The sequence below is a fragment of the Cimex lectularius genome, unplaced genomic scaffold (genome assembly GCF_000648675.2).
Source record: "Cimex lectularius strain Harlan isolate CLEC.00 unplaced genomic scaffold, Clec_2.1 scaffold137, whole genome shotgun sequence".
In the NCBI taxonomy this organism is placed as follows: domain Eukaryota; kingdom Metazoa; phylum Arthropoda; class Insecta; order Hemiptera; family Cimicidae; genus Cimex; species Cimex lectularius.
The window spans coordinates 887,251-906,322 of NW_019392687.1; the positions used below are offsets into that span (position 1 = coordinate 887,251).

At 34.6% G+C, this 19,072-nt stretch overlaps 1 protein-coding gene and 1 long non-coding RNA gene across 3 annotated transcripts in view; both read right to left on the minus strand.

Annotated features, from left to right (window-relative positions):
• Window positions 1-19,072, minus strand: part of LOC106664828 (ras-related protein Rap-2a) — a 297,001-nt gene that overhangs the window by 116,308 nt on the left and 161,621 nt on the right. The window lies entirely within an intron of this gene.
• On the minus strand, window positions 3,227-3,774 carry LOC106664832. Its single transcript, XR_001340233.1, has 2 exons — window positions 3,681-3,774; window positions 3,227-3,487 (listed from the first exon to the last, which is right to left on the minus strand). It is a non-coding gene; the product is annotated as an uncharacterized LOC106664832 (long non-coding RNA).

A 19,072-nucleotide genomic window follows, 5' to 3' on the forward strand; every position in this document is an offset into this window, starting at 1 on the left:
GTAAAGATAAAATACATTCTTTTTCCCCACAAAACACCATTTGCATTTTAATGTGAAAATATTCCACAAGATTGCAAAAAAATTCAATTTACAAGTGGGGATGATCAAAATGAAATCTTGTTTATTTAGGTCACCGCAAGAAAATTGGGGTACAAGTGAGCACTTTTATGTTACAATATAGTCAATGATGTTGAAAAAATTGATTACATTTTCAATTAAATTTTAAAACGTTTATTTACATGTTTTATTAATGCGTAGTAACTACTTAAAAATGTATATTTCAATTAATTGTCACATGATTGTCTTCTGAATATTTACTGTTTTTGGTCCGTCTTATCTCGCTATTCATGGACAAATTTAACCTAATGCCACGTCAATTTTTTAATATCTGTCATTAATTTATTCACTTAAAAGTCCGATTCGACGCTCTAAGAACTTGGTAATAATTGGTTAATAATCCAGGATGCATTTATTGTTTTTTATGATGAACTTCATTTGAAAGAAAAAAATGAAATAAACTAATAAATATTATTTTTTTCATTGCAAATTCTTAGCATTTGTTTTACTAAATCGGCTTGTTTTGATAGTTGTTACGGTCCGCATAAACCCGCTATTCATCGACATTGTGAAAAGAAATTAAGTTTTAACATAAAAACTTCAAATTTTGTCTTTATAGATTATTTTAGCCTGCTTGTTCTCGGTGTTTTTATCCGACAAGCGTTTGTGTTTTTACTTTCTTCAATAGCGGTCAGGGTTGGAAGTAGGGTGAGGTGACACACTACTTCGGAACATGGCAGACCAGAATGTTTGGAAACGATCAAATCACAGTTTCAACACCCAGCAAACCTCAAGAAGAAATGCTTGTGTAATTTCTGGCATTGTAGAGACAATTTGAAAAAAAAAAGTATAAACCCGCGAATAAAAAAATGAGGAAATGCCGAAACGCGTCTGTCAGACGAAAAACAGCGAGGATATGCCATCAAAAAGATCGAATAAGCAATGAAAAAATTGATCTCATGATCATCGGTTAAAGAGTTGCACTAGATTTTGGAAAAAGATTTCAGGGATAAATAAAACAGCAAATAAATATTTGTACTACTTGTGTTGAAATAGAACTTTAAAAAAAATCGCGTTATACTTGTATTTGTTAGGGTCCGTCTAATCACGCTATTCGTCCGTATATGTGACGACGCAGATTGACATGAATTCCGGCAATTTTTTTTTTGTTAAAACTTTTATTCAACAATTTTAGAAGATGCACGATTAAAAAATTAATTATTCGTTTACAGTTTTGAAAGATAAACATCATTAACAAAATGATGCTATCATGAAGAAAGAATTTATTTTGCAAGTTTTCCATAGATTCATAGTGTTTCTTTGGGGAAGTTGATTTCCTATATATTTCATGGTCCGTCTAACCGCGCTATTCGCCAATATATGTAGGATTCGGTTTTACTCTGCCATCAAGAGAGACAAAAAAACAAATTTTGGGAGTTTTTCAGAGAATTTCTTTTGCAGATAAAAAGGTCATAGTTTTAATTTCATAAACCCTAAGAAAAATCAACCTCCTTTGTATATTTATATTTTGTTTTTATGATCAAACATACTGAGTATAAAAAAAAAATTAAATGACTTTGATGTATTTGTTATGATCCTACTAATAACACTATTCGTCAACATATCTCATAATGATCTGAATCATTACAATTAATTAAGGTTTTTAGTTGAGATAAAAAAGTCAATGGCACGAGCGGGATTCGAACCCACGATCTTTGGCTGGATACGCCGCTTTAATTGAATGAAAAACATTCAAAATTCAAAAAGGAGGGAAAAATCAAAAGGTGGGGTTGAGATGGGAAGTCCGAATGGATCGAGGTCACGATAGCTCAAGTGGTAGAGCAGCGGCGTATCTAGCCGAAGATCGTGGGTTCGAATCCCGCTCGTGCCATTGACTTTTTTATCTCAACTAAAAACCTTAATTAATTGTAATATATTAATTGATCAAGCGGACCAAGAAATTAGTCAATTTAATGATTTAAAATGATGTATACTTCACTATAGCTCTCCGTGGCCATTTCATTTGTCGCCGAGAATCAAATAGATTACACGACATTTGAAAAATGGCAAAAAGGAGGGAAAATTCAAAAGGTGGGGTTGAGATGGGAAGTTGGTGCCCGAGTGGATCGAGGTCACGATAGCTGAAGTGTAGAGCAGCGGCGTATCTAGCAGAAGGTCGTGGGTTCTAATCCCGCTCGTGCCATTGACTTTTTTATCTCAACTAAAAACCTTAATTAATTGTAATATATTAATTGGTCAAGCGGACCACGAAATTAGTGAATTTAATGATCTGAATTATATTAATTTTTTTAATTAAAAACTTTTTCTACAAATAATTAATCCATGATGCGATTACTTCTTTGATAAATAAAAATCATAAAAAAATAAAAATTTACGATATGGCTAATAATTAACCGGGTTTTTCCAAAAATAGGCATCTGCTTTCATGCCAAAAGAACGGCTAATAGAGCTTTTTTGTTTTTCTTTGTTTTTGTTGTTAAGAATTAGCGTTGGCCGTTGAAGGAACGGTCAGACATATATGGTGAGATATTTGTAGAGATCTAACCCAATTGCGGAATAATTTTCCTTTTGATAACGAAATATCGATAAAAGATTTCGATTATTCATCTTGTGGTTTTGTGGAGTTTTTCTTTTTCCTGAAGAACAAAATGTCATTATCTTAATTTTTACAAACTTTAAGCATACACGCTTTCATAAACGCAACCGTATGAGCTTTTTCAACGATATTTACTCATTTCATTTATAAAAAACATACGATTATGTTATCACATCTGCCTACAAAAATCATATCTGTCAAAGAAAATCTTCACAGTAATTTCTTATATTATTTAATGAATTTTATTTAAAAAATGCTTTAGATAAACGAAGAACCATACAGACCAAAATTGCTTTAGTGCTGACTTAAATAACTCTGCTAACAAGGTAAAAATTAATTTTCTTCTAAAGATTTTGCGCGTATTAGTTCCAAAATCTAAATAATATTTAATCGAAGCCTGTTTATTACGTTTCTTTTTATTACGTTTATATGTTATTAAGTTTTTGAACTCATTTCTTTATCTTTTTTGGGATGTTCCATAGATTCATTTGAAAGTTTGTAACTTATATGTTCTATGTGGAGATTATAGGAATAGGTTATCAGTAGTCAAAGTTTAGAGAGCAGTGGAAATTTATTTAGGTATGAAGCCGAAAATTACAATTGGGAGAAGGGAAGAGTGGTTCAATAGAAGTGGTGTCCAAGGTATCCAGCGTATGGGTAAGCATTGTATCCGTGGGCGAATCCGGTGTAAGCAGTGGGCACGTAAGCGCTTCCGTAAAGTCCGCCGTATCCCAATCCGGTATATCCGTAGACGTCCTTCTTGATTTTATCTTCGGCGGCGAAGACGCAGGCTATGGCCAAAGCCACGAAAAGCTAAGAAAAATCAAATCATTGGAGTTTGCGAATGAATGGACTAGACTGATTCTATTCTAAGTCCATTCTTGCTGGTTTCGTTTATAACTTACGTTTGAAACTTAAACCAGCAAGAATATACGGACTCGTTAACTTGATCAGAGCCAGTACAGAAAAAAAAATCAAGTTGTTATTTTAATAAAAAGAGACTTACCAAGATTTTGAAAGATTGCATGTTGAATGTGCTAGTTGTACCTGTTTGATATAACTGACGAATATCCCAAGTAGCGTTCCTCTTTTATACTCACGAGAAACGCACCTACCGCCAAAAAAAAAAAAAAAGTCTTTGACAACAAGGAACCTGTATTAAATCAGAAGGCAAACGACTTGTTTTGTAATGCAATATGGCCACTAAAAATATACCAGGAGGGTTGGGTTGATCGGCAATTACTGTTTTCCACGTTTTTTCCGTTTTTCTAAATGTTTTCTCTCGACATGAAATAATTTTGATTCTTTGCAAATGAATGTTATTTTATTACATTTTCCCTTATTTAAAAAAAATATACATTTTTTATATCAATATATGGGCTTTCGGCATTGATATAAACGTCGGAATTATTTAATTCATAATTCAATAAAACAAATATGAAGCTGGAGCACCAACAACATTTCTTAAACTTCATTTTAAACCATATCTCACCTCAGTTTATTAAGCTATTTAAGTTTAATAATAAACGATAATTTTTTAGTAAGAAACAGTTAAAAAGTTTGTAATATTTTATACATTTTAATATTTTATTTAAATAAACGCAAAAGATTATTTTAATTAAACAGAATGTCCCAAGGGAAAATGTAATACTTCAGATGGTTATCGTACAAGTCAAATTGGATTAAAAAGTCCCCATTGTCAAAAATCTGATTCTCAATTTTATTCGGGATACTTCACTTTTCAGGCTACCTCAATCATTCCTACTTTATTCCATAAAGTCACAAAATGATAATTCAACTAATTTGATTATACCTATAGATAGAGCGTCGAAAATCCTATGAGATTTTTTCATTGTAACCTTAACCAAACAATATAGAAATTCACATCGAATATAAACTTCTGTGAATTTATAAGGTTCTTGTCTAAAATGTGCGTAAGATTTTCTTGTAAATACTGCCAGATTTGACTATTAGAGAAAACATGTCTCTATAAATTACCTATGAACACTCTTAATTTTTTAGAAACCAATTGTATTTTTACCCTTTACACAACAGTACTTATTACACATGTGATAACAACACGTTTTGTCTCAAGGTCACAGCACTAACACTAATTCCCGCGCTGCAGCCGGAGGGCACATGCCAATCTGACACTCAGTGTGAGGGATTAAAGGGCAAAGAGGTCTGGAGGCCATCGTTAATTAAGGCGACGTGGAGGATTCTCGGGATGGGAATGTGTACAGAGGGGTCTTGATGTAGGGTTAGGATGGATCGAGAGGTTGGGTTGAAACTTTTGGTTCATCGACAAAAGTATTGTTGAGGTCGTTGGAGATAGTGTGATTAGTGACGTAGTGAGAAGCTTTGACGGTTTGTCTGAGGATTTTTGATTGGAAGCATTCGATCCGCTGGATGTTGGATGGCTTGAAGCCGACAGTACCACTCCATTTGTACAAAATGGTCGCAGTAAGGTCTTGTACAAGATTTGTTTAGTGATGACCGTCAAGACGGATTTAAGTCCTACAAATCTTCTTTTAAGTTGTCGTCTCTTAACTCATGTTGGATTCTACGTCAGTCTGCTGTCTAGGTATTGTCCTAAGTTTTTGACTTGAATGGAAATCGGAATTTTGTTGTTGTCGATGTACAGTGGAGGCAAGACTGTTCTTTCAATGTGAACATCACTGAGTACATTTTTTCGGATCGCTCAAGGATAGATGGTGAGGATAGTATTAGGGTGTAAAGATAAGTCAGAAGAATAAATTAAATAAAGAATGGGGCCAAGAATGCTCCCTCGTCGGACGCCGGCTTTTATCCGTCTGCCTTCCCAGATGCCATTGCCGACTTAATACCTCAAGGTCAATTATCACTAATATATAGTTAACATTTAATAGCGAAAAGAATTATTATTTTTGTTGCTGTTATTACAATTGGGTAAAAAATAGTCTGAGATTGTTGAACTCCCATTAAAAAATATTGATAGCAATAAAAAGTAAACAAACAGACTTTTTGGAACACAATTGAATATAATTATTTAAAAAATTAAATATAATGTTCAAAATATCCACTAATCATAAAGAATATAAGGCTGACATCGTTTTCTGGCAGAATTTGCTGCTTTCAAGATTTTTTTTCACAAGTACAATTTTGTATCAAAAAGTCTTTTTTTTTACTTATATTACATTGATTGATTTTTAATAGACATTACAAAATTTTAGTGACTAACTTTTCTATAAGCGCCATATTTTTACAGAATTAAGAAAATTTTGTTTAAATTTTAAGAAAGAACTTTGAAAAAAGTGTTTATGTTCCAGGTAATTTTATATTTTGTTTACTTAACCTTACAATAAAAACCGAATAAATCTCAAAAGGTTTTCAATGCAGTTTCCATTGGTGTAATCCAATTTAAATTAGGATTGACATTTTATGAGAGTTTATGGAATAAATTTGTTTAAGGTTTAAGTAACATAAAAAGTGAAATATCTAGAATTTAAATGAAAATTTCGACGATGTTTTGGTCCAATTTGACTCTAGGATAGCCTTATGAAGTAATAACGTCTGTTCATGGGACACCCTGTAATTATAAGCACAACATGTTTATAAAGTGGAAGGTTTATGGGCCGACAAACAGCTGAGGTCATCGCCGGCCCTCCGCGTGTATTCCTTCTCTTTCCTGTCTTTCTCGCGTATTTTGTATTGAACTGCATCCATTTGAGCATCTCGATCTGGTTACTGACTCTCTGCTTTTACTTGTGTATTACGTAGTTATTTTAAAAAGCTAGCCTCTTGTTAGTACCTCAGGTTGTCAATTTAAGAATAGATACACAACATACAATACATAACATATATATCGCCACAAACATAGAAGTCTGGTCACATTCACTCCCCAGAGTACTCGATATTCCTCGGGGCGGAGTTGAACCCATTCCATTTGCGCTAATAACTTACTTTTACTCTCCAGACGTCTCACATTCACCCCAGAGTACTCAATATTCCTCGGGGCGGGGTAAATAACCCCTTCCTTTCACGCAAATAAATTACATTCATCCTAATGTATTAACATCAACACCACACAAACACTTCAGACACAACACAAGCACAGCACAAACACACATAAACTATATACATTTGAAGATCCCTATAGCCCGAGGTACCTGTTGGGTATTGAGCGACCTGGCCCGATTGTGGGAGGTAATCTTTTTCCCAAATGTGTTGCCAGGTCTATTTTACGACACTTTGCCACTCAAATCACTCACCTGATTAGATCTAGAGCTTCTGTATATTAAAATCCTAAAAATAGCGTTAATAGACAATAACATGCAAAATAAAATGTTATCTATAGAAATAACAAATATATTATAAGAAAAGGTTACGGAAAAGGTAAACAAAGTTAGTTTCTTATTGTAATAATAATACAATCAAATAAAATATAGTATTAGTTTTAAATTAAAAAATTAATTAAACAGAGAAATAACGGAAGAGCTCTTCAATGAATTTAGAAAAGAAAGAAAAAAAAACAAGTTAGAATGAAGATACAAAAAAAAAAATATATATATATTTAAATTAAACTGAAAGTTCACTTGTGAGTACGCTTGATGTATAGATGTGATACGCTGCGGTTGTGCGGTAAAGACTGATGAAGTCGGGTCCACTTATGCGGCGGTACGGGAAGATGTCAGGCGTGCGGTCGTTGTGAATCAAGACATAGAACACAACTGATTGTAGTGCGGCGGACGAATAATAATAATAACGCCCGTATTGTCGAACAGAACAGAACGTTGAACTATCGATTCACAATACAAATAACTTATACAAAATTACTGCCTGAAACATCTAAATTTAAGAAACAGAGCGTATGCTGTCTTCTTGGCGAGTGAGACGCGACTGGTCCAGTTGACTGGACTTGACAAAAAAAAAGAAGGGGCGTTTCCATGGTAATGTAAAATACAAAACAATTCACCGTAGCAACGGCGACGTGTAAACACTGGTGCTCATGGCAACCGAAAGCATAACATTTGGTTCCTATAGCAACGGGAGGCGTAAACATTCGTTCCCGTGGCAACGAGACCAAACAAACTAACTTAAATTAAAACAAAAATAAAATTTAAATTCAGGCGTAAACAGTACCGGTACAGCGATTTGTGCCCGGTGCCGTGCCCCAAGACTACGCACAGGTCCGATGATATTCCAAAATATTGCCTACGTCGAGCCTTCTACAATTGAAAAGGTGCTCGACTGTTACTCTATTTGCATAAAGGGCACCTTTGCGGTCGCTTTCCTGCTAGAAGGTCCCCGTGTGTAATCCTTGTATGACCTATGCGTAGTCTTGTCAGTATGACCTTTTCCCTTTTTGACCCATTTTCCGTGAACCAGGGACCGACGTCTTTCTTAACCTGCCACAGTTTGACAGAATTATTCCTATTTTGCCGAGCCCAGCGGTTTTTTCAATCTTCTTTTATTGTATTTGAAATGAATAACTTGAGATCCGCTGGGCGTATTTGTTGGGAAGCGTCATGGGGTCCTCTGGCTGCTTCTTTGGCCGCCCTGTCTGCTGCTTCGTTCCCGGCTGTCGCTATGTGGCCGGGAACCCACACCAATACACCTTCTTCCCAATTGTGTCGATCCTTTTTAATTGTTGTTTTATTTTGTTTACTAATGGGTCCACGGAGCTTCTTCTCCTGAGCTTCTGGACCGCACTGAGCGAGTCGGTATATACTACATATGATTCGTGAGGCTGACTTTTTATTATGCTCAGTGAGAGGGATATGGCATTTAGTTCCGCCGTGTACACGCTCGCGGCGGGAGGGAGTGACAATTTTTTTGTTTCTCCCTCCGTGTACACGCCCTCTGCCGTTTTTGACCCGTCTGTGAAGACGGGTCTGGCATCTCTATATTCGTTTTTCAGGGCTTCAAAAATTCCTTAATTCCAAATAAGCACAACAAAAATCAAATCTGGGAAATATCCTATTTTCTGCACATTAGATCATAAATTTTGTGCAATTTTAAAATAAATTTAGTTTAAAATATAAATATAGTCGAGGTTGATCGGTTAAAATGCACATTAGCATAGTGAGCACTATACAGGGCGATTCACGAAGTTTCTAACTTCAGAGGTGTTTCTACTCCCAAAATTAGACAAAAAGTTTCTCTAGTCCTCTGTCTGATTTTTACAAATAAGGGGGAATATTTCTGTTTTTATTTTAAAAACTCGAGTTTCTCCATAAAATGGGCATATTTTATCAATCTTTGGTCTTACAACAAACTCGAACACTTTAACTGATTAAAATTCCATTAAGAAAAAAACCCACTTATAACCCTAATTTGTTGGATGTCACGTACGTATAATCTCCGAGTCAAATAAAGACCGTAAAATCGTTCTCTTTTATTGAAGATAGGGGAAGTTCTTAAAGAATTTTACATCTATATAGAGTGTATCAGCACGTCTGTACAATTGCCTAAATCCAAACGTTTACCGAGCAAAAGCTTTTATTGTACAATAGAAAATACAATTTGGAATAGGAACCCAGTGATATTGAAACCTTTTGCAATAAGTCCCACTCGGATTTCGGAAAGAATTTAATATCGCCGGTCTTGTTTTGTTGTCACCTCTCCTTTTATTAGGACTATTAAAACCTTACTTAAAAGAAAACTATAATACTTTCATTATTCCATCATCGTACCCTATGAATAGGAAATTCTATACGGCTCTGTGCAGACTCAGAATCGGACAAACAAGATTAACACATGGCATGGGCAGGGAATCTCCATATATCTCTTCGGTATGTAACGAGGGACTGACATTAAAACATGTACACACCACATGTTACCACGGAAAGATCTAAGCCCCAACTGCCAAAGTACATGGATGAGATGTTTAGCGATTGTGCACATTAGAACGAACGGAACTTATAAAATGAATGGTGGTCGGGCGGTTGGGGTCATACTTGGATGATCGGATGGTTGTGCACCTCGGGGACGTTTATCTCCGGATCAGTTAAAGTGTAGACTTTTTCAAAAAGGAATACAACCGATGTGGTTTTATCTACATCCCGCAAAACAACGTCTGTAATCATAAGAAAGGACGGAACCTCAAAAAGACGAAACGAACAGTGCTTGCTCTTCCATCACTTAGCATAATGCTGTTCCCTGACAGGATGCTGTTTTCCTTTTCTTCTCTATTCAACATCAAAATTAATTGTTATATGATCGCCAAGAAACCGGCCTAAATGACCCATAGTAGATGAAGGTTGTTATATAAAAACAAAAATAAAAAAATAAAACGCAATGATTATGGCAAAACTCCGAAACTTAAACTAAAAACATAATTTAATTTATCGTCTATTATCTTTTATAATTTTAAATTTATTTTACGCTACACAGCTTTATAGAAAATGAAGAAGACACCCTGTTTGAAGCCACAAGGCAAAAAAACAATGACGGCAGGAAAAAGGTAGCAATCAACAATCAATTAAATGATCCATAAAGGTTGAAGGTCAGTATACAAAAATAAAATAAAACAAAACAAAATAAATAAAAAAATAAAACGCAACGATTACGGGAAAATTCTGAAATTTAAACTAAAAAAGTAGTGAAAACATAGTTTAAAAATAATAAAATTTAATTTAGTTTTATAATTTTAAGTTCATTTGCATCGTTATACAGCTTTGTACAAAATGAAGAAGACACCCTGTTCGAAGCCACCGGGCAAAAAAATAATGACGACAGGAAAAAGGTAGCAATCAACTGTGATTAACTATTTAAATGTAAGACGTCCCTAATGGGCTTAAAATGGAGATTAAGGTTGAAATCTGTTCTCTTTTTCTTGTTTTAAAAACGGGCCGTGGAGTTTAGTATAAAAGGGCTGATTTGTAACAAGGTAGTCAGTTGAATCTCAACGTTAGAACTACCATCACATACAATGGCTTCTCTCAAGTTCTTCGTGAGTTTAAACCAAATCCTCTCATGTTTCATTAATTTAAAATTTACATTTTTCTATTTGTCTTTTCAGATCTTTTTCACCTTGGTTCTCGGATGCGCCTTCGCTTCTATTCAAGAAAAAGCCAAGAGGGATATCCCTTACATTTACTCAAACATCTACTCTGGAATCATCCCTGGGTCGATCACCCCAGGTGCAATCGCCCCAGGCTCGATTATCTCTGGTGGAATCATCCCGAACACCTACCCCGCAGGCTACGCCGGAATTAACAGAATCAATTACATAAACTACCCCCAGAACATCCCTTACTATTAAGTTCACCCTAACTGTAATAACATCAACTGGCAAAACTTTCAATAAAATTTTATTTTTTCCCCAACAATTACTTGTGCTTTTAATGTTTATCTATGCCAACCCTTTTCACTGTAGCGTTTACTAGAATAAGATTCGATGTATTAAAATATATAAAATTACCAAATGCAAGAGAACTGTTATAGATTTTATAAAAATTCATATAAATTTTCGATGTGGCAGTTTTTTCTCGTCCTTTTTTAAATTTACATCCTAGATCTTTAGTCAACACTAATCTTAAATAATTAATGAAACTCATATAATTTTGCTTCCTAATATTGGCGAGCAATGTGCTCGCTCCTTTTGTGTTGTGGTCTCTTATTCTCTCTCTCTCTCTCTCTCTCTCTCTCTCTCTCTCTCTCTCTCTCTCTCTCTCTCTTTTGTTATCTCCCCTACTAGTTAGTAGTAGTAGTTTAGTCTTTAACTTTAACATTTTCATATTTTGTTTATATATGTAGAATCTACTCATTTGTTTGTATTTTACTTTTTCTCTCTTTCACTCACACACTGTCTCATTCCCTATCAAGTTTTACATTTTTCAATTTCATATATTTAGTTAACAAGCTCCTCACCCTCTCTCTCCTTCACGCAGATTCTCACGTTTTTCAAAATAATAATAAAAACCAAAAATTTACAGCAAACCACAACTAAATCGTGCGACAAGTTGGATATACAATAATGCTGTTGGTTTTATAATCTGAAAATAAAACGTCTAATTAGTAGAATTCTTTGATTTATTATTGTTGAAATGTCTAATTTAAAAAAAAATGTAAGTTGTTTTTCTTCTGTCCTTGGACTTAGTCTTTTCGTTTAAAAAATAAATAAATATTTTTCTGAAGCATTGTTATCCCTCAGGGGAAGTTAGAAGAAGATTTGATGTTCTACAATAGTATAAAATTAGCAAAATTTAAACAAACTTTTAATAATTTTATAAAAATGTATATAAATTTTCAATGTGGCTGTATTTCACGACATTTTTGTAGTTCCCATCCTAGACTTTTACTCGACACTAATCTTTAAAAAAATTAATGAAGCTAATATAATGTGACCGACATTGGTGTTTATTATTTTTAACTAGGGCTCACAACATCAGAGGTCATATAAACCCTCAGGGTGCCGGTGTTTTTGAAAAACAGCCCATTTGTAAGTATGTCGGTTTCGAATGCTGGGCCGCTGGATTCGAACCCGGGAACTTTACCTTACAGTGATGAGCGCCGTGTCAACGCCTAAACCGTTGCGGCCACCGATGCCCCCTCCATGTATAATATTAAAACCTATGTTTTTTTTTAATAGGTGTAATGAAGTTTTAGCTAAATAAAACGAAGTATAATAAAATTTCAAGTTAAATTTACAGTGAACGATTATAAACGAATCAACCACAACTAGTCAATTGTGAAACAGAAATATAAACTCCACCCAGTTATGCAATGCAGTACAGCTAATACACCACCCAATCAAGCTATCATGACATAGCTCAAGTGGTTAGAGCGGCGGCGTATTGAGCCGAAGGTCGTGGGTTCGAATCCCACTCGTGACACTAACTTTTTCATTTCAAACAATACCTTACATAAAAACCATTAATTAATTGAAAGAAGTTATTTGGTCAATCGGACCACGAAACATAATTGACTTAATAAATAATTATTTATTTGTTTAAAATTGACTAATTCGTTTTTGACAACATTGCACCTACGTAATAAACTTGTAATTCATGATTGGTTTAATTGACGGATTTAATGAAATTACACCTTCATTATTTATTCAAATCTCTTGTTAATGCCAGCGGATCATTTTAAATCTCCTGGTACAGGCAGTAAAAATATATCCGGCTCATTTTACATACCTATGGTTAATGCCATGGGGTCGGCTCAATTTGACACCGCCCTTACAACCAAACCTATTTTTGCTATGAAAAATATGAATAAACCTAAATACTTTAAAATTTAAGAGTGATATTTAATTTTGTCCATCGGAGCATAAACAGCAAAATCTAAATAAACGTTTTAATAATTTAATAAGAAAATAATATTTGCATTTTCCTTAAAGTTCTTGGCTGAAAACTTTAAGACTAAGTACATAGTAAGCATCTCCTCATTAATTATTAATAGTGGAAAACGTTCCATATGTTGGAAAGTTTCAATTTGGTTTAGGATATCGGTAGATGCTTTATTTTAGGCATATTCGATATCACGAGATTATTATGATATAACAAGATGGTTTTCTTATTGACCATGAAAGATAAGAGCTTTTTGGGACTTCAATCCGTCGAAGGGTTATTTGAAACGAATGGAGTAAGATGTCGCTTGTACGTGGTATTCGGAAACTTGACTTTAATTACAGAAAGATACAGCCGAAGAGTTTCGCTACACATCGTTTGAAGGTGGGGAAAAAGGTTAAGATTACGACCGAGGGAGACATCCGATTTCCAAGGGGAAACCAACCAAAAGGAGTAATTAGGCGGAATGTTCTTAAGTTTCTTTATAAAGACCGTACACTTCTGACACGAACGATTTTCTCGGGATGAAAATAAAATACGATTTGATAAAAAATCCTTCATTATTATTAATTGAAAGATATTAATTGGTCAAGCTGACCATGAAAACTAGTGAATTATTATTATTATTTTCTTGTTTTACGAGTTTCGCAACATCAGAGGTTATATCATCCCACGGGATGCCGGTTTTTTTGAAAAAAAAAGCCCATTGTAAGTATGCAGGGCCGCTGGATTCGAACCCGGGACCTTTAACTTACAGTGATGAGCGCCGTGTCAAGCCAAAACCGTTGCGGCCACCGACGTCCTCAGATTTATGCTTTTATACATCGTTACACTTTCAAACAAACAAAAATTCTTATTAGGTTTGTACTTTTTAATTATTAATTTTTTTCTTCTTCAAATGCATACGAGTGGGTTTTTTAATTTAAAAATATCGGTTTAATCTTTAAAGGTTTTAGCTCGTTTAAAACGTGAGAATGGTCTAACAGACTTTTACTATTCAATTGTGGCGTAATGTTTATTTTTCTATTTAAATGTTGATAACATTCGAAACGAAAAGGCAAACTCGCGCTTAACCCCTGTGTATTTAACATGTGCAGTGTTTTTTCTCTCTCTCTCTTTCACTCGTCGACAAAATCCTGCGACCTTTGACCTTTCCTGTATCGTTGCGAATTTACACGAACATATGTACGCAGTTAAAAAAGCCGCTTGGACAAAGTCCTCAGTAAATTACAGGCTTGATTTAATAAATATTGAACAATTTAATTTGTTTAAGAAATCAAACAAACACGCGTTATTGGAATAAAGACCACAATCATTATTAATAATACGAAAACCTTTGCACAATCAATCGAAATATATCTCACAGAATAATAAAGATTTAAAATGACTTATGTGGATTTTTTTATATAAGTAATTAGTGAAAAAGTTTCTTCTAAAATGTTTCAGTTCAAAACATTATCATAAAATTATTCCTTTTCGGATTCGGCTTCGGTTTCCATTCAGCAAGATTTCAGTCGTTGATACTGCATATTTATGTAGTTCTGCTCAAGAGAAAAATGTATTGCTTGGTTGGGTTCCTGCATGTGGCTCAAGCTTTTGATATGTTCTGGCACCAAGTCTATAAAAACGTCATCGCTTCGTACGATAATTCATTATCCTTGAATCCTATTTAACTGGTCGCTGCTTCAGTGCGAGGTGAGGGAAAAAATGAGATTTCAGGACAATATACTCCGGTGTCTTACATGGGAGTATTCTAGGTTCGATCCTGGTACTGCTGCCAAACAACTGCACTATCATTTATGAGAATGATTGAGTTGAGCCTATCACTTTTCGCAGTACACCGGCAACTAGCTTTTGTAATTGATAAAAAATTACTGACAGACTACCAGAATTATCCACCGTGGTTTACAACAGCTCGGCAAATTCAGCACCCAAAACTTAGATCAATCTCTCATTCTTAAATACATTATCTTCTATTTACATACCATTCATTCAGCTAGGGTGGTAGATGACTCGATATTCCTCCAACACACTTTATACGTATTATTATATAACTAACTTAATTGAGGGTCGAGTACCTACTCAATAGGCTGCCATCGAGCCCCTCACGCTGCAAATTCACGCCAATAATTCAATCTCAACACACGTTAGAGACACAAAAAATCATTAATGTATACAATAAAACAACCCTGTTTCCTCCAAGAATCGAAAAAAGGGACCCAAATACACTGCCGTACCCTTGCACTCTCATAGCGGGTGGCATTCCCGCGCGCTCTCTATATAGAGACTAATAATTGCACCATTCAGTTAGGTTAACTTTAATTTCTTGACCCAACCTACAACTTTGACTCAAAAATAAGTGCCTGTGTGTCGACATCGTATAGTTTATTCTTTATTGTGTGAGGATGACCCTTGTTGTACGATTTGATTCTCCGAGGGCCACCTGTGAACATTCTGCATGAAGAAAATTATAACTAGTGTGCATTTACATTGAAAAAAAGTCTTGCACTGTACATCAACAACAAGGAAGACTTCGCACTCAAATAAGACATTTAGAACGATAAATAGACAGCAACCTGACGGAACCATCACTGAAGGCTGGAAGATGAAACACTTAACAGAAAAATTGGATAATCGCAAAAACTTTTAAGGCCGAAACGTTATCTAACGCTATGCAACACCTACACGAACCAATTTGGACATGAGGAGTATTGTTGTTTTCATCCATTTACTACGTCACTAATCCTAATATCCATAATGATCTCTACTATCTTTCTTTCAAGGAATTCCTATGACGCTTTGAAAAGTTCTGTAAAATTAACGTAAATTTAATTAATAATTAAGTTATTAGTCTTACTAAAATAAGGAAAAGAAATGCCGTTCTTGTGACCAGAAAAAAAAAATTTACACATATTAAATTCTCTACTTTTCGAGGTCCGCTTGACCAATTAATATCTTTCAATTAATTAAGGTTTTTAGTTGAGTTAAAAAAGTCAGTGCACAAGGGGGATTCGAACCCACGACCTTCGGCTAGATACGCCGCTTCTCTACCACTTGATCTATCGTGCCATTGAAAAATGGCAAAAAGGAGGGGAAATTCAAAAGGTGGGGTTGAGATGGGAAGTTAGTCGTGGATCGAAGTCACGTCAGCTCAAATCGTAGAGCAGCGGCGTATCTAGCCGAAGGTCGTGCGTTCGAATCCCGCTTGTGACACTGGCTTTTTTTATCTCAACTAAAAAGAATTATTCAGATATCGTGAGATACGGTCTGGTGTGATGTAGGTTTCAGAAAAACATTTTCTTTATAGTGCCAACGTTTCGATCTTTATTGAGATCATCTTCAGAGCTCAAAGTGTTTCTCTTCTGTGTAATTGTGCCATTCTTGCGTGTCGTGTTGAGAGGCACCGCATCTCACGATTTCTGAATAATTATCGATTAACGGTCACTAATCACCACACATTTCAACTAAAAACCTTAATTAATTGAAATTTACACATATATTTGCAATATGCATTGATTTGTACATTTTATAAGTTTATTATTATTCAAAAGCCCTTTGCAAACCTTCTTAAACTTGTACCAATAAGGTAGACAGATTTGAAAATAAATATTTTTATATCAATATGAATTAAATAAGCAAGCTGTAATCGTATTACTTTATTAAAACCCGACACCATTAAAAAAATACGACAATAAAGTTTTTGGTAAATTACAACATTAAAGGAGCTTTTCTTACTCTGCAGAAATATTATAGAGCGGATTGACCTGTGGGATTTTCCTTTGATGTTTTCATTCAATCGTAACAACCCTAACAAGAACCACCCTTTATCAAACCATATCATTCACGGAAATCGAACGCGGAAAATAAAAAGCGCACATTTCATGATGATTTTGTATTCCACCATTTAATAGCGATATCGCAGTTTTGATTTTTGATGAACTGTTCAATTAAAAACTGTTTGAAATGAAAAAAATGATAAAATACAGAAAGTTATTTAAAGTGCTTAAAAATCGCTGACAAAGTACAACTAGTGAACATTTTTATATAAAATCCAATAATTTTTGAAAAACGAGATTATTTCACACGGAGATCTAATTGCTTTAAAATAATAATAATAATATTTTTTATTCATTAGGGGACAACAGATTTGGAGAGGAATATGGAGTACCTAGAGTAGGATGTATGGATTTGAAGAATTGAATGTAATTTACTAACGGGAATGGAGATGCATATCCCCCAATTACTCCAAGGAATAGCAAGTACTCTGGGTTAGTGTGGAGGATTTAAATGAAGTGTGTGAAAGTAATTAATTACCGCGAATAGAAGGATTATCTCCAATCACTCCGAGGATTATCGATTACCTAGAGTAGGATGTATGGTTTGGAAGAATTGAATGTAATTTATTAGCGCGAATGGAGACGCATATCCCCCAATTACTCCGAGGAATAGCGAGCACTCTGGTTTAGTGTGGAGGATTTAATTCCAGTGTTTGAATGTACTTAATTGCCACGAATAGAAGGCTTATCTCCAATTGCTCCGAGGATTATCGAGTACCTAGAGTAGGATGTATTGATTGGTTAATTGAATGTAATTTATTAGCGCGAATGGAGAAGCATATCCCACAATTACTCCAAGGAATAGCAAGTACTCTGGGTTAGTGTGGAGGATTTAATTGAGGTGTGTGAAAGTAATTTATTACCGCGAATAGAAGGCTTATCTCCAATTACTCCGAGGATTATCGAGTACCTAGAGTAGGATGTATTGATTGGTTAATTGAGTGTAATTTATTAGCGCGAATGGAGACGCATATCCTACAATTACTCCAAGGAATAGCAAGTACTCTGGGTTAGTGTGGAGGATTTAATTGAAGTGTGTGAAAGGAATTAATTACCGCAAATAGAAGGATTATCTCCAATCACTCCGAGGATTATCGAGTACCTAGAGTAGGATGTATGGATTGGAAGAATTGAATGTAATTTATTAGCGCGAATGGAGATGCATATCCTCCATTTACTCCGAGGAGTATCGAATACTCTGCTTGCTGTGCGAGCAAAGTCTAGTGAGTGATGTAATTTATTAGCGCATTTGGATGGGTTTATCCCTAATTACTCCGCGGAATATCGAATGCACTCTGGGATAGTGGGAATCACAGCAAATCACACTATCATTTTTTACTTTCTTTCTGGTTTTTGTATATTTTTGTTTATTAATTTTGTTCAGGGGGGGGGTCTGAATTTTTCTGTTGGCTGAGGAAAGAAGAAAATAAACAAGTAAAATTACAATACTAGAAATTCGAGAAAAGAAAAGCAAAGAAAGAAACTGTTGACGATGACCAATGTAGTTTCCCAGGCCTAAAACTTAAAACAAATATTATTTCGAAATACATAAAGGGTACTACTAGAAATTGTTTATGGAATAAATAGTTTAAACTTTTATAGCATCAAATTTAACTCATTATGTAGCTTAAGTATATACAATTGATATGTAATTTATAAATTTTATCGCGAGTTTTAAAGAAATGAAAGTGTCTTTAAAAAAACAACTTTTGCGTCAGTAATTAAAACCATTACTCTATTGTAAATCTATTAATATCATGCAGCGAATTCCCCTGGGGCTCAAATCCTGTTCTGCAGGTTTTTATTTTTTGTTTTGTTGTATATTTTTAACGGACGTTGTAGGCCTTCGAAGTCATATGATAGGAGGAAAATAACGAGGGCGGCGTGCGTTTGGGTTGATAACCGGTTAATCACTTCCAGGTGATTGGTATGAAGGCAATAAGAGTTTCGTGTTTGGTCAGGCGTCAAATGAAAAACTTTCAAGATTGAGAAATATTTTATTTTTTTAAATAACAAATATATAATATATTTTTTATGGTTAAAACTATCAAAAACGAGTAAAATCGATGAATTCTTTTATGAAAGAATGAGATATACAAAATACCAAGACTCACAAATGTAAATAGTAATAAAGTTGGAATAAATTGATCTTTTCAAGGACATTAACGGGTATACACATAAATATACATGCATAGTATGGTATGGTGAAAAAGGATACTAGGAAGCGAGGTTTGCACTCCCCAGGCACTGCAGCCTTCTGGCTTATTGTACCTTCCTAGTTCCTT